Here is a 16,396-nt window from a genome sequence, read left to right as displayed (position 1 = left end):
TGTATTATATGATATTGTGGGTATTATAGGATATATTTTATAAAGTATGTGTATTATACGATATTGTGGGTATTATAGGATATATTTTATAAAGTATATGTAATATATGATATTGTATCAAGTATATGTATTATATGATATATTTTATAAAGTATTGACTTGTGAATGTATTTTCAGGAATCTGCTTCTTGCTTAAGTCACAGAAGGGGTGTAAGCCAGGCTCTGTGCTCAGAGAGCCTTGTATAGCTCTCTTTGCAAATGGCTATTCTCCCATGTTCCAGGGAACTGCAGGGCCACAGAAGCCAGTCTGGGGAAAACCCAGCGGGTGGCTCAGGCTGTTTCCTTGGAAGGCCCACAGTGCTCCTCCACTGTGTCGTGAAGCCACAGACACACTGGCAAAAGCTTTGGAGGCCTGCAGTCCTGGGGACCCATTCCAGCCCTGTCATCTACTTGCTGTGTGACTGGAACAGTTGCCCTGTCTAAGCCACACCTGTCTCATCTGTAAAATGGGAAAAATGTTGCCAATTGTCGGTGAGGTAAAACATCCCGCACAGGATGGATACTCCATGAAAGTGGTAAATGTACTTAATAAAGAGTAAAACATATCACACACACACGGCATGCCCTGGATTTTGCTCAGTGAGATATTACAGAGAATAGCCAAGCATGTGCACTCAGGGACTCTTACTCATTTCCTATGTAGGCTTACGGAATGCATTTCCTAATAGTTAATACCAATGAACTATTTAGCAAATGCCTGCTATGAGCTCATTACCATGCCAGGTGCATTGGGGGAGAGAAACAGAAGATGCCTTTCTGTTAAATAAGGCGGTGAGCTGGGCACCTGGGTGGCCGATTGAGTGTCCGACTTCAGCTTAGGTCATGATCTCGCGGTTCGTGAGTTCAAGCCCCACGTCGGGCTCGCTGCTGTCAACCTGTCAGCTCAGAGCCTGCTTTGGGTCCTCTGTCCCCCTCTCTCTGCCCCTCCCCTGCTTGCTTTGCCCTCCCCAAAATAAATAAATATGAAAAACAAACAAACAAGGGGGCAAGCCAAAGAGTCACCCAGCTTCGGGAGCCCAAAACAGGGCTCTCTGCTCCTTAGTGAGCTGGGCATCCAAGTGGAGGAAATGAGCTGGGCAGTGGAGTCAGCTTATGGCCAAAGGCCGACCTGTGTGCTAACCGTGCTGCTCAGCACGAGGGGAGAGAAAAGCCACCGGGTGCCTTCTTGGTATTGGACATGACATCATCAGTCCAGATACTTGTCTTCCCTGCCTTCCAGAGAAAACGTACCCCTGTCCCTGCGCAGTCTGGCCCTAGCATCTGTGGGACTTGGCACCCTTCCAGAAGGAAATCTCAGGTACTGGATGCCTGGAGTGTGGCCCGGAGAGAGGGAGGTGGACGGCTGGCTGAGGTCTAGAATGGACTCTCTTAAACACGGGGCCTGGATCTGAGGGCGGCTTGCTGCCTCTAGCTGGTGCCAGCTCTGTCTCCTCATGGCTGGACCCTGTCGCCCTGTCCTGGGGGTGCTAGCTGGAGGCCTGTCCCAGACTTGATGGTCTACCACTGGGGTCCCAAGCCCCACAAACTGACTGATGCCCACCCGATGCAGGCTTGAGAGGTCCCTTTAGGCACTATGATTGGGGTCCTGGGACTGCCCCCTGGCCCCATTACCTCGCAGTCCCACAAGCCCTCCCTCCCAGCCTGCTTCTCTGATTAGGATCACATCTTGCTTGGGCATTTCTTGGCATGGAGTCTCCTGCTTTGCCAGCATCTCTCAGCCAATCCCTGCAGAACAACAAGCAGATGAACAACGGGAGGGAGGCAAGCAGGGGCCACTGAATAGGAGTCGGGACACCCAGTGCGACCCAGCTTTGTCACTAATTATTATTTTTATTGCAGTAAAACATTCATAACAAAAATGTTACCATTTTACCATTTTTAAGTGTATAACTCAGGGCCACTCATTTCTTTTTCCTGGAAAAACCAAGAGTCCTCAGCAGCTTCATTGTCCCCATTCATAACCACTCATTCCTTTTTTTCCTCCTCTACGAATACTTGTTGTCTAGGACATCTCCAGCACCAATCCTAATGCTCAATCAGCTTTGCTAACATGCTCTTCAAGCTGAACATCCTCAAGCCTTCTTAAGTAGTATTTGCACTTTATTTCGTGTTTGTACTTTAAATCTAGGGGCGCCTGGGTGGCGCAGTCGGTTAAGCGTCTGACTTCAGCCAGGTCACGATCTCGCGGTCCGGGAGTTCGAGCCCCGCGTCGGGCTCTGGGCTGATGGCTCAGAGCCTGGAGCCTGTTTCAAATTCTGTGTCTCCCTCTCTCTCTGCCCCTGCCCCGTTCATGCTCTGTCTCTCTCTGTCCCAAAAATAAAAATAAATGTTGAAAAAAAAATTAAAAAAAAAATAAATCTATTTCGTATGTGTACTTTAAATATGTCTTCACTACGATCTTGCGCTGTGAATGTGGCTCCACGAATTTGCTAAAACGTCCATCCTACAGCCTGGCGGGGGCGGGTAGGAAAAAGTTGTCTCGGGGCCCCTGGGGGTGTCTGGCTGGGTCTGAAAATTAGAGTGACGTAAGACAGATTAACAGGAGGAAAGCACACAAGTTGTTCTGAATGTCTGCGTGTACGTGGGAGCCTTCACGAGAGAGTAAAGACCAGAAGACATGATCAGAACCGGAACAACTTTATACCTTTTAGACAAAGACACAGTACGTCTGTGATTGGGGCTGGGGTCATAAGTGGTGAGAAAGAAGGGTTAGCTGACAAGGTGGGTTCGTCCAACCTTCCGAGCCCCCAAATCCTCATCTCTGGTGTGAAGGATGCCTTCCTTCCTTCCTCCTTGAGCAGGGAGGGCACCTTGGCCGTAGGAATTTTATGACCTTTGTCAGAGGAGAAGGGCAAAGGGATGGGGAAGTCAGGACAACCTTTCTGTTTCTTTCATTTTCTCTGATTCCTTCAGCTTAAGATAATCTATACGCCAAGGTGCTACATTTGGGGGTATCGTGTTGTGAACCCCATTGGCAAAGCCGTCCTCACTGTCAAACCAATAAGCCATATCACACTTACTTCCAGACAACGAAGCCTAACATCATTTTCCAATTCGAAGGAACCCATTAACATGCCTCTCTGTGGCCGCTTGTAAATGCGGAGGGGTACATGACAAAGCAGGTCGGCAGAGGCGACACAGAGCCCCAGACAGAAAGACTACTTTTTTTTTCTTTTAAGTATTACTATTGAAGCATAGGGACACACAATGTTACGGTAGTTTCAGGTGTGCGACGTGGCAATGCCAGCCACAATTGCACACATTATGCAGCGCTCACCGTGGTAAGTGCAGTCACCATCTGTCACCACAGAGCATCATTATGGTGTTATTGACTACATCCCCAATGCTGTACTTTTCACCTCTGTAACTTACTTATTTAACTGGAAGTTTGTACTCCTAATCCCCTTCACCGATTTTGTCCGTCCCCACCCCCAACCTTCCCTCCGGCAACCGCCAGTTTGTTCTTTGTATTTAAGAGTCTGTTGTTTTGTGTGTTTGTTCATTTCTTTGGTTGCTCAGATTCCACCAGTAAGTGAAATCTATTAGCATAACAACACCCTCTAGGTCCGTGAAGCCCCCCTTGCTTTGTCCTCAGGGGTTTCTCCCTCTGGAGCTATATGCATTCTTTTTTTTCTTTTCTTTTTTTTTTAGTGTTTATTATTTTGATAGAGACAGAAAGAGAGAGAGAGCAGGCACACCCATGAGCAGGGGAGGGGCAGAGAGAGAGGGAGAGAGACAGAATCCCAAGCAGGCTCTCACTACCTTGCAATCATGACCTAAGCTGAGATCAAGGGTCGGATGCTTAACCAATTGAACCGCCCAGGCATCCCATTGCAGCTAGGCATTCTTGAATGGACCCTTTGATTGTGCCTCTCAGGAGGATGTCCCCTAGAGGCTGTGAGGCCGGCTTTTCCTCTGTGATAGGGCAGGTGGGTGAAGAGGGGAGAGCTGAGAAGGGCCATCCTGGCAGACTGTGGGCACTGTCCCAGGCACAGGACCACATGGAAACTGAGGATCTGGAGACCTGATTCTTGTACCATTCTCTGTGCCTGTGCACCTCCTCGGAAACTTTCCCATGCCTGTCCCCTCAGCGGTCTGGGTCACCCACTTAAAGACAGCTGCACTAGAGGATTCTCAATCTCCTAACATTCTAGCATCGACGACTTGGGCCAATGCCCACGCTGAGGCCCTGCACCCGAACCCCACATCCTCCTCTGCCCAGGCCCTGCACATCTGGGCTGTTCCAGCCGTCCCTGAGCACTGTTTCCCTAGGAGGGTGGCAGATGGCACCACCCCAAATATGACTGCAGGAACTCGGGACACACCACCCCAAAACGTGTCACTTTGGCATAGTGACCATTTTGAACCGCGGGCACTTAAAAAACAGCAATATAGGAAGAGGTTTCCTGTCGGAAAGGAATTCAATGATCATAGATCCCCTCCTGGAAGTTTAATGTTTATTTATTTTTGAGAGACACAGAGACAGAGTGTGAGCAGGGGAGGGGCAGAGAGAAAGGGAGACAGAATCCGGAGCAGGCTCCAGGCTCTGTGAGCTGTCAGCACAGAGCCTGACGCGGGGCGCGAACTCACAAACCGCGAGGTCATGACCTGAACTGTAGTTGGACGCTCAACCGACTGAGCCACCCAAGCGCCTCATCCCTCCTGGAAGTTTAACAACCAGGGAAGACGGAGTCTTGTCACAGGAGAGAGGACTAGAAGTTGACCCCACATGTAGACAAACTGTGTCACAAACGATCACACCTCCCACCTATTCTTCGAAGGGCCTGTTCATCTTTCCTGGAGATAATTTGCTCTCCCGTAAGAGGCCACACCCTCTCCCCTTTCCCTAGGAAGATGGTATTCAAGCCTGAATTCTAAAGCTATCTCTTTGGGTTCCTCTTCTTCTTTTTTTTTTTTTTAATTTTTTTTTTCAACGTTTTTATTTATTTTTGGGACAGAGACAGACAGAGCATGAACGGGGGGAGGGGCAGAGAGAGAGGGAGACACAGAATCGGAAACATGCTCCAGGCTCTGAGCCATCAGCCCAGAGCCTGACGCGGGGCTCGAACTCCCGGACCGCGAGATCGTGACCTGGCTGAAGTCGGACGCTTAACCGACTGCGCCACCCAGGCGCCCCTGGGTTCCTCTTCTTTACCAGGGTAACTCCACGTACAGCATGAGGTACACATGCTAATAAGTCCTTTATTTTCCTCTTGTTCATCCATCTTGTTGGGACAGGGTCTCAGCTAAGAACTCAGAAGGGTAGAGGGGAAATTATTCTTCCTCCCTTACAGAGATCTTCGTACTAGAAATAGATACCTCATATTCTATTACCACTCTGTACGTTATTTTCTCCTGAGTTGAAAGCTACCATGTGACCCGACTCATACACACCTGAACTCTTTCCAGAATTTCAAAACTGTAATGACACTTTTGGTCCCTGAATTGTAAATGCAAACACACGCCCAGGCACATTCACACCCACGGAAGTACAGGACGCTGGCACTCGAGCAGCACGAGGAGCCAGCCACCCAGGCAAATCTGCACGTCTTTCCTACAGGGCATCAGCCTAGCTGATGGGCAGCAGCTGGGTAGGCCAACTTTGCTTTGGACAACAACTATCAGAAGATCGGGAGCCTCACATCCCAACTTTTATGCCTAGAGGAGCTCAATTAAAGAACCCCTTGGGGCGCCTGGCTGGCTCAGTTGGTTAAGCGTCCAACTCTTGATTTCGGCTCAGGTCATGATCTCGTGGTTCGTGAGTTCAAGCCCTGCATCGGGCTCTGCGCTAACGGCATAGACCCTACTTGGGATTCTCCCTCCCTCTCTCTCTGCCCCTCCCCTGCTCTCTGTCTCTCTCTCTCTCTCAGAATAAATAAACATTAAAAAAAAAAAAAAAGAACCCCTCACTCCATTGGAAATATGCACACACACACACACACACACACGCTTTTATTTTATTTTTTTGTAAAGCAGTTTGTCAAAAGACACCCCCAGTGCATATGCTCATGGAGTCTGGCTTCTGTACTCCTGGTTTCCTTTAAGTGGGGGGCCCTGCCAAGCGGTGGATACTGGATCGTAAGGAGGAAAGTAGGTCATGGCCACCGGCTGGCAGTTCTCTGCATAAATCAGTCGTGGGGGGAGAAAAACCTGTCACCCGCAAGGAAGCAGGCACGTGGGCACCCACATGGCCACTTCGCCTCCTTCTCTGAGGCTGAAACAGAACCCGCGTTCCTGGGGAGTTCCTGGGGAACCACCAAAATGCCCGGGGGGTGATTTTTTGCCTTTGAAGTTAGCCGCTTTTTAAAGGGAAGGCAAAGTTCACAAAAACCCGTGGATGTTCTACAACTACGCCATCCATCTTTTATGAGGTTTGGGGCAGGCTGAGCACCTCCCTGTAATTTACTAAAAATGGGGGACAGCGAAACCGCCAGCTCTTCTTCCTGGGCTCCTCTTTGCCTCAGGAAAGGTCTCGATGTGCTCTCTTGGCTGGGCCCCTGCAGCGTCTGGCCTGGCTGCAGGGAGGGCATAGTGGTTTGCGGGTGGTTTGTTGGGTCCTGAGGTGACAGGGGAGCAGTTTCAGAGAGGCTCCTGTCTGTGGCTCACAGACCCTCATCTTTGACGCTACTCATGGTCCCGAATCCCCCCCTAATCAGGTTGAGGCCAGACACAAAGCTGTGACCACATCCTTCCCAGCCTCCTTCCCTCCCTTTGTCCTGTGGCTCTGGTCCCATTCACTTTCCTCGACACAGCACTGGTCTCGCTGTCTGTTCCTGGGAAGGTCACTGCTGGAAGCTGGAACATGAGATGGAAAACAGCCAGAGCCACAAATGTGGAAAAGAGCTCACGTGCACCTGTGCTCATTCCTAGGCATAACCACATACACGGGCTAAACCAAATTGGTCCAGTGCCTCTGCCCCTTCCGGCCCTGAGAGCCCCCGCTCTATGTCAAACTCAAGTCAACTTTGGAATGAGTCAGAGGGGATGTGCACATTCAACAAAAAAACGTGGTAACAGAATGGCTTGGGGCTCGGAACACCGGAAGGTGACCCTTGTTCTGCTTCCTGAGGGCACGGCTATCATCTGAGCTTTTCCACTTCTTCTGTGCTGCTCGGTGTGCGGAGCTCTCCCAGGGCAAGGAACCGGCCCCGTGTGGGCCCGGCCTCGGCCTCCCTGCAGCCAGTGCACCCCATCTCCTCCTTGGGGCCAGGTGGACAGGGCTTTTGCCCCAGGATGAATCCAACTCCGAGTCTCGCGCATCCCTGATTTAGATGATGCAGATGATGAGCTTTGGAACTTTCTGCACTGACGAGTTTTGGATAAGATTTTGGACTTGGAGGTGACACTGGAATGGGTTAATATCTTGAGACACGATGGGATGGGGTGATTGCATTTTTCATGTGGGAAGGATGTGAAGTTTGGGTGCAGAGCAGAGGGTGGGCGGTAAGGGGGCTGAATAGTGTCCCCTCAAAGTTCGTGTCCACCTGGAACCTCGGGATGTCACCTTATTTGGAAATAGGGTCTCTGCAGATGTAACTCATTAAGGACTCAGAGGGCGCCCTGGATCCGTGACCGGTGTCTTTAAGAGAGAAAAGAGAGGGTGGCTGGACGCAGAGAGACACAGAGAGCAGATGCGAGGGAAGACGGGTCAGAGATTGCTGTTGTGTTACCTGGACAAGCTAAGGGATGCCTGACCCACGTGAAGTTGGAAGAGGTTAAGGAAGAGGACCCCCTATAACGTCGGAGGGAGCACCCTCCTGCCAACCCCTTGATTGCAGACTTCTGGGGCCAGGATGTGAAAGAATAAATTTCTGTTGTTTTAAGCTCACGGCTTGTGGTAGTTTCTTACGACAGGCCCTCGGAAGTGAACAGAGTCTGGTATGGGGCATGGAGGTGTCACAGCCGTGCCAAAGACCAAAGACGCTGCCGGGGGGAGGTCCAGAGCGCCCTCAGGGCCAGAGGGGGTTGCTGGAGGCTTCCGGAAAAAATGCCACTCGGTGGCTGGTGAGTCACGTTAGGAAAGCCAAACGCCAGCCGGGGCTGGGGCTGGGGTGGCGCATAGTTGGGGCCGCAGCGGTGCTCCATGAGGGGAGGCACCGTGGGCATGTGCTGGGCTCTGGCATTAGGCAGATTGGACACTGCCACTTAGTAGATGTGGGACCCTGAGCTAGTTCCTTGACTGCTCTGGGCCTTGGTTTTCATAATCTGTAAAAAATGCAACTGTATCTCCCTGGCAGAGTTGAGGAAGGATTGAATGAGGTACACACTTGGCCCACGGCAGGTATCTCACGGCTAGTCCTGAGCGGCTGGTGCTGCCTTATGTGCCCTGGAGTGTAAGCCCACTGTCTCTGAAGGTCTCAGCCTCCATCTCCTCTTCCTACAGCATGGCTATCGCTGGGGCGCCTTGGTGGCTCAGTTGCTTCAGCGTCTGACTCTTGATCTCAGCTCAGGTCTTGGTCTCAGGGTCGGGAGTTCAAGCCTTGTGTTGGGTTCCCTGCTGGGCAAGGAGCCTACTTAAAAAAAAAATGCATCGCTATCGCTACTTCTGCTAAACGCCAGTGAGTGCATTCCCTGTGCCTTGGGCTGTGTCAAGAAGCTCTCATACATTATCTCATTTAATCCCCAGCATAGCCCTGGGAGCTGATATTATCTCGTTTTACACGTGAGGGAACTAGGGCACACCGAGTGTAGTCATTAGGATTCAAACCCAACAGGCCTGTGTCATTCTGGGGCTGCAGCCGCTTAGCGCCCTAACAAAGGCAGCTGGTATCTTCATGGCCACAGGTTTTGTTTTTGTTTTTTCCAGAGCCCCATTCCTCCCCCTGATCTACCAGAGCCTGAAGTCATGCACTGGCTTGTTCGGGCATGAAGCCTCCTGCAGGTGAAATCCAAGAGATGGAGCTGGAGAAACCTTGCTGCTGCCTCCCGTGGGAGCTGCCTTCCGGCACTGCCAGGCTTTTGGGCTCCGAAGCCTGCTCCTTCAACCCATTCATCCCTGAGAGGGGAGGAGGTGCTGGGGACGCTGCCAGGAGTCCTCCCTCCCGGCCTCCCTCCTCACTGGCCTCCCTGCTTCCTCCCTCCAGGCTATTTTTGACACTAGAGTGATAAAACGGAACCTACTGTTGCTCTGCTCCAAACTTGCCACCTTTTCCCCATTTTTTTCACTCCTAGTAAAGCCTAGTAAAGCTACCAGTGGCAGCCTGCCATGTCTGTGAGAGCTGACCTTACCTCCTTTTCCGTCCTTTGTGCCCACTCAGCTCTGGCTGCCCTGTCCTCCCTGCCGTCATCCCTGAACGCACCAGACCCGCTCCTGCCTCAGGGCCTTTGCATCTGCTGTCCAGTGTTCTTCCCCCCCACATCTACAAGGCACACCAATTCCCCCTTTTCATGTCTTGGCTCAAATATGAGGCTTTTCCTGAACACCCTAATTAAAATTGGGACCCCCCCTCCCTGCCCCCACGACCCCCGCTCCCTTCTCTGCTTTAGCTTTCTCCTTAGCACTGACCCCACCTGACATACCATACAGTTCACTTATGTATTTGTTTATCCTTATGCCCCTGAGAGCCTGAGTGAAACCCTGCAGGGAGGGACTTCTGTCTGTTTTGCTCACCGCTGTTCAGTCTGGTGCCTAGAACACTGCCTGGCTCATAGTAAGCGTTCAATAACTATTTGTCAAATGAACAAATAAACCATCTTAAGATGGTGCCATGTAATTGTGTGTGGCATGACACATAGCAGGCACTCAGTAAATATTACTACCCTGACCCCCTAAAAACAATGGCTATAAATTTAGAAGAGTTTCCTGAGACCTGGGGACACAGCTGTTGAGACCTTTGCAAACCATCCTAAATTTGAGCACTGGGCAGTGTTTGCTATGCACTTGCGGTCAGCATTCTGCTTTCTCCCTCCATAAGCTCCCCTCTCTCTAGCCTCCAGGTCTTTGCATGTGCCGCTCTTAAATGCCTCTTCCTCCAGGAAGCCCACCCTGACTTCTAGACAAGGTAGGGTCTTCCTCATCGGCGCACTTCAGCAGTGTTCCATATCAGCCTGTTAATTTGCCTGGCTACGCACCGGATCTGGACCTGGCGCATAGTAGATGCCCAGTAAAGACTTGTTGGGTGAGCTTCTAACACAGAGGCCACAACGCTTTTCAAATGGGCGCACGCTGAGATGATCGATCTGGATGCTCTGGGCCTATGGGTGTTGGTTCCGTCTCTGCCCTGACTTGGGGTCTGCAGAGTAAGAGACGTCTCAAGTCGTCTCGGTGGCGCACAGACGACCATCCAGAAAGAGCTGCCTTGTCTACATCTTTCCCATGATAGAGAGGTCAGGCCAGGGCAGCCTCGCACAGCAGGCGGGGTCCTTGTAGCTCCTCCCTCGGGCCCCACCTCATTACTGGCATTCCTCCCCCAGGCCCTCCACCCAGGTGACCACTCACTCTTCTGGGGACAGAAAAGCTTCTCCCAAAAAGCCTGCCAGGGAGATGGGAGATGGGAGATGTTTGGATGCCAGGCAGCTGGTCAGGAAGCAGACATGGGCCTCCTGTCACCGAGCACTGTGCAGCTCAGGCCGGAAGTGCTTCGTCTGGTGGGAGTTCCCATTTAATCAGATGCCCCCATGATCTGCTCCTGGGGCCACAGGAGGCAACCAGAGGCTGTCAGCCTCAAGGCTGCGGGAGTGGGAGGAGCTACGCCTGGTCTGGCCTCAGTCTGCTGCTTCCTCTTGCTCCTCTCCCCCCTCCAGGGGTCCCTCCTCCATAAATCAAGATGTTCCTACAGCCAGGTTCTTTGTCCTCTTCCTGGCTAGCCCTCTCAAGGACAAAAAAAATTGAAAACCGAACTTTGGCATACCAGCATATCTGGGGTATATGGCTCTTTGGCTAACCTGACCATCTGAGTACCTGCTCCGCCCTACTAATGAGGCCTGGGCAGGTACATTCCGCGTTTATCACTGCCACCAACCCTGGGGAATAGGATTCATACATCTTCTTTTATAGATCAGGACACTGAAGCTCAGGTGGCCGAAGAGAGCGGTTCAAGGTCGCACAGCTAGTACCCGGCAGAGCCGTATTTAAATCCAGGCTTCCTCATTCCAACCTCTTCCTACTGAACCATGCTGGGGCTCTCTGTCACCCGATTCGTGCAGGGGTCACCTGGGCAGTGGGCAAGAACTAATAAGACTTAAAGTTCGCCAGTGCTTGAGTGGAGGCACAGTCGGGAAATATAACAAAACCCTTCACATCCACCCTGGTGATGTCTCGTCTTCCTCTGCTGTTTCCCCCGGTGGTGGTGTGGCTTCTATCCCCAGCCCCACCTCGGGCCCCTCTCCTGTCCTCTGCTGTCATGCCACACGGCCAGGCCCGTTCCCTCCTGTGCTGCCTGATTGTGGGGCGAGTCCATACAATTTTAGGGTTTGGTATTTATTTAAGAAGCCATTTTCCCACACGTAGAGGCCACCCCTCATCTAGACCTTATTGGTCATGGGGACAACATTTTGGCCTCCATCTTATTTCCTCTTTTCTTCTCATTGTTCAAATGGTTCTGAACGTGGGCACGAAAGAGGGTGGTATTTACTCTACCTTCTGGAAGACCCTAGCAATCCTGTGATCTAATTCCATTCGAATCAACCCAGGAAAGCTGCTCTGAGGATTCGCAGGCCGTGCCCGCGTCACAGAGGGCATGGCCTTGTGTTCTCCTAGGCTTCACCACCAAGCCAGGGAGGCCAAGTCAAGCCACGAGACCTGTCGGGCGATTGTCAGGCGGGGCCCTGGAACGCCTTCATTGTGCCATCAATCGGTCACAGAGGGATCTGTCTAAATCAATATCCTAGTTGACAGCTGCCGCAGATAAATGGAAAACCCAGCTTCAAAATATTGGAATATGATAATAGATATTCTCCACTTTAACTCTGAATCTACACGGAGTGGAATCTATCTTTTCAGCGAATCAGAAGGTCTTTACTGATCTTTCATGAATTTAGGGAAATCTTAAGTGCCTGCTTAATTGTCAGCACGACCCTGGACAGGAGGTTTTATTATCCCCATTTCACAGACTAAGTGAGGCTCAGAAGACTTTAGTCAACTTCCGGGATGACATAAATTGGATTTAAAGCCAACCTGTGTGGTTCCACAGCCAAGCCCACCCTAGCACATCTCTCTGCCTCTTGAGAAACAGGAGAGCATTAAATCCTTGACATTCATGAGAGTAATCCCAGACCTCTGGGAGCTCCCACTTTACAAATTCCACTTTAGCATATAATCCCCTCCATAAAACATCTGTTTTCTAGCTGAGACCCATCGTTTCTCAGTCCTATCTCCACGGCCGGCAGTTAAGGCTCACTCCGTGTGGGCTGCTGCATAAGAAAGGTGAGCAGAGAACCAGGGGACCGTGAACGCTCACTGCCTCGCATCCCCCGGCTCCTTGGAGCACCTGGCAGAGAGCATAAGGACGTGATCTATCCGTGGCAGTGGTCAGATGGCCGCGTCCCATCGTTGAAAACACATGCGTGCGTGCACACAAGTTTCCACACTCCTGTATCCCTGAGTTCTGAGCAGAGATACTAAGCCGGGCTATTCCCAGGAGACCAGCAGCAGACGACAGCGTTTCCCAAAGCCTGGTCTAAACAGAGATTTTTAAGTTGTACATTGATGGACATCTCGGCTTTTAAACAACTATGCACTTTATAATGACTGTTGGAAGCAGTGTAACTAGCACATCAAACCCCGATTTCATAGATGATATGGCTGATTATCCATCGATAATAGTGACACACAGTTTTCTCCGAAAATATACTGAGGTAAACAAAGTGAGTCGGCTCAAAGGAAAGTGTTAAGTAAATGTGGTGCTAGGTACCTGGTGATGCTAAAGACCCTGCAGGGGGTCTGTAGGTGAGTGAAGTTGGGGATACCCTGGCCATGAGGGTACAGCGTGGGCAGGAGTTGGGGACACATGGATGGGGAAGAAGGTTGAGGCCACCTCCTGGAAAGGTATGGAGCTTCAAAGACGGGAGGGAGGGCTTGCATTCTGGCTGGTAGACAGAAGGGAAAAAAAAAAAAATCCCAACCCTGCTTCCCCATCAGTAATTATGTGTGGAACAGACTGTGTGTAATGGTGAGGGAATTCAAAGTACAGGGAAGATCCCTTTGGGAAGAATTAAACAAATCTTCTTTGAAGAGGTGAATATAAAAACAGGACCCACTCCTGCTATAATCGAACATTCTCCTAGGGCTTTTTTTTCTTTATCAACTTTTTTCATGTGGGAAATTTCCAACATAAGCACAGGTAGAGAGAAGAGTATAAAAAATGTCTTATACCCATCCCAAGCTTCTTCCTGATTAATTTTAACCCTGTCTGGGAAGGACCACCTAACTGAGAGGTGGGAGAAATGGGTTCTAGTTATAGCTCTGCCACAAATCAGCTGTGTGACCTCGGACAAGTCACTTAACCTCTCTGAGCCTCCGTTTCCTCTAATATAACCTAGGGACGGGGATCAAATGATGTCCCAGGAACCTCCTGTCGCCCACTTCTGCAAGGGTGAGGCTGCACGTGGTGCTGACCCATCTAAACTGGCAAGATCTTTCTACCTTTTTATTCTTTCCATAACGTTACCCATGGAGACAGTCTGAGCACTTGTGGAGACGTAGTACACGATCCTGTTAGGACAGACACTCATGCCAGGTCAAGTACCCCAAGGCCTGTGCTCATCTGGAATGAGGGAAGAAGGAGAGCAAAACCAGATTTTTTGGAAAAGCTATGGAAAAATACCGGCTGCGGATTGGCCCTACCGCGGGACAAGTGTGTATGTGCCTGTAGTTCACAGTGGAAAGGCAGGTTAGGTGAGCCTCCGTTGGTTTGAGGAAAGCACGTGGATGCCAGACTGGAATATGAGGCCCCTGGGAAGCCCGTGGAATCCTGATTTACACAACTGGGTGGCCTTGTTGGTCGCATTAATCAGATCATTGTCTGCACGAGTGGACACGTATAAAACGCTTAGCATGGTGCCTGGCATGGCATGTATTAGATATAATTTTTATGATTTCTATTTTCCATGCAGATGTTTAACTAAAGGGCTTAAGCGCACACGTATAAAGCTCGTACACAATCAGCTTTGGTAACAAAAGAGCAGACAAAGGCATAATAATCTGCTTTGCCGGGATAATCTATGCTCCTGCATGGCAGCCGGAGGAACCCAGCAGCTCTCTGTCTCCGAGTGGCCGGCTCGCCTGGCCGGCCACACCTCACCAACCGTGAGCTCTCAGGTGAGCCTTTCGTGTGGGGTCCTGACCTTCAACACCGCCTTCAGCATAGAGGAGCGCTCCTACGGCCCGCCCTGCCTTTCTCACCGGCCCAGCATCTCTGCTCAGGTGCAGAAGAGACAAACGGGATGGCTGGCATGTTGGTGGCAAGAGGGCGCAGGAAGGACAGGACAGGAAGTGGGTGGCTCTGAGTTCTGGTCTCTGTTGGGCTACTGTGATCTTGGGCGACGCGCTTCCTTCAAGCGCTCTTGGCTTTGGGCGTATAACAAAAGGGCTGAACTGGGTTATGGGGGAGGTTTTTAGCATCAACATAGTCCATTCTTAGATAATTATCACATAGTAATGGTAATGATAATAATATAAATCACAATACCAAAACTCTAGCAATATCAAATGGTAATCCATGCATTATAAAGACTCCCAATCAGGTGCTGATTCCTGGGACCATAAGCAAGCCCTATTTACTCCTTGAATGCATTTGCACAGAGCTGGGCACGGGGACACATGGTGTCTCATGCTGAGGAGCCGATACGTAGGCTAGGGGAAGAGACAAGGAGATCAGGTACAGTTCCGGCTATGACGGAGATGGGGACAAGGGCCTGGGGAGCCCAGGGGGCTGCCATGACCCTAAAGAGGCTGGGGTTTCTGCTCATCTTCAGGTTAAACATCTGCTCTTTCACACTGAGCCACTCTGGGAAACTTGATTCATTTGACGACTGTTTGCTGGACTTCCAGGCAGCCCCAAGCACAGTGCTGGCCACTCTGTCTCCTCCCTCTTGGAGTTTAGTGACAAGGGAGGCAGGAAAGAAGGTGCCTCACGTACTGCGTGCAGAGCTATGGAGGAAGCTCAGAGATGATGTGAGAGGATGCAGGGACAGGAGTGCCTTGGAGATCTGGGGGTGCCTCCCTGAGGAGGTGGCCACTGAGCAGGAGACCAGAGGCTAAGAAGGAGGTGCTGGGTGAGGAGTCAGGGAAGAGCATGATAAGAAATGTGCCAAAGGTGCAGAGTGTCCCAGGGCTCCAGGAATTGGGGGGCCAAGCGGCAGGAGCAGCCAGAGGGAGAGGGTGTGTGGTGAGGGTTGAGGCCAGTGAGGGGGGTACCCCACAGAAAGAAGCACTGAAGGAGGAAGCAGGGGAGTGGGCTGATCCGATTTGCCTTTTCAAAGGCACACTGGACCCAGCAGAGGATGGAGTGGAGAGGGGGCCCATTCATGCGTTTCATTTCATTTCGTGCAGAAAGACCAGTTTGGGGGTGCAGAACCACCCGGCGAGGGGGGGTAACAGCAGAGAGGTGGAGGGAGGACAGTGGGTTCAGGCCACATGTTGGGGGTGGGCTCAGCCGAGGGGGATGACGATTAAGATGTGGGGGCTGGAGGAGGGAGAGGGAGGGGGGATCACAGAATGGTTCGCAGGCTCCTGGCCCAAGGTATGGGGCAGAGACGGAGGTGCTGTGCGCGGAGGAAGAAGGCAGGGAGGAAAGACAGCACATGCTGCGGCTCACAGGTGCCATGAGGATGAAATGAAATGATGTGTGAGAACACTTAGTATGCAACAGGCACTCCATAAATGCCGGTTCTGTCATCCGCTTCCTGTACGTAAAATGAGCTCCGACGCCGTGCGGTAACTTTACTCAAACCAGGCAGGCCCGGCGGCCACACCAGTGGGCAGAACGGGGTTGAGGAATAGCCAGACAAACAGCAGGCACTGTGCCAGGGGCAGCCTTGCAAGGGGGCGGCGGGCTCACCCCTGGTCAGGAGGAAGTGAGGCAGCCCTCCGCACTGGGGCCCGGGTGAGGTTGGGCAGCAAAGAAGCGGCCACGGCGCGCGGTGTAGACTGCTTGAGTGTTCACGAAGCACTTCTGCCTTACAGTATCCCACCTGATTCCTACCACGACATGGAAGCAGAGCCATAATCTCAATTCTGGGAACGGGGAAACTCAGGCTTACAGTGCCTTAGAGACGTGTCCAAACTTATCAGCCTTTCTGATTCCCCACTGAGTGTTCCCCACCACAGGAGATTTATGCATCAGCCTCAATGCAGGCCCTCGGATCTACGTTTCAAGAGCCTACCAAAAAAAAAAAA

At 51.3% G+C, this 16,396-nt stretch overlaps 1 protein-coding gene and 1 long non-coding RNA gene across 3 annotated transcripts in view; one reads left to right on the top strand and one right to left on the bottom strand.

Annotated features, from left to right (window-relative positions):
* Window positions 1–612, top strand: part of LOC121017135 (uncharacterized) — a 1,221-nt gene extending 609 nt beyond the window's left edge. For both annotated transcript variants that reach the window (XR_005784638.1, XR_005784637.1), the window contains exon 2: window positions 178–612. This is a non-coding gene — a long non-coding RNA (uncharacterized LOC121017135). The remainder of the gene's footprint in view (window positions 1–177) is intronic.
* ASIC2 (acid sensing ion channel subunit 2) overlaps window positions 1–16,396 on the bottom strand; it is a 1,013,351-nt gene that overhangs the window by 206,599 nt on the left and 790,356 nt on the right. The gene's annotated exons all lie outside the window — the stretch shown is intronic.

This window comes from Herpailurus yagouaroundi, unplaced genomic scaffold (assembly GCF_014898765.1).
Source record: "Herpailurus yagouaroundi ecotype Mexico unplaced genomic scaffold, PumYag 215, whole genome shotgun sequence".
NCBI lineage: Eukaryota > Metazoa > Chordata > Mammalia > Carnivora > Felidae > Herpailurus > Herpailurus yagouaroundi.
Note: the sequence above shows the minus strand (reverse complement) of the source record. Positions and strands in the feature narration are given on the sequence as shown.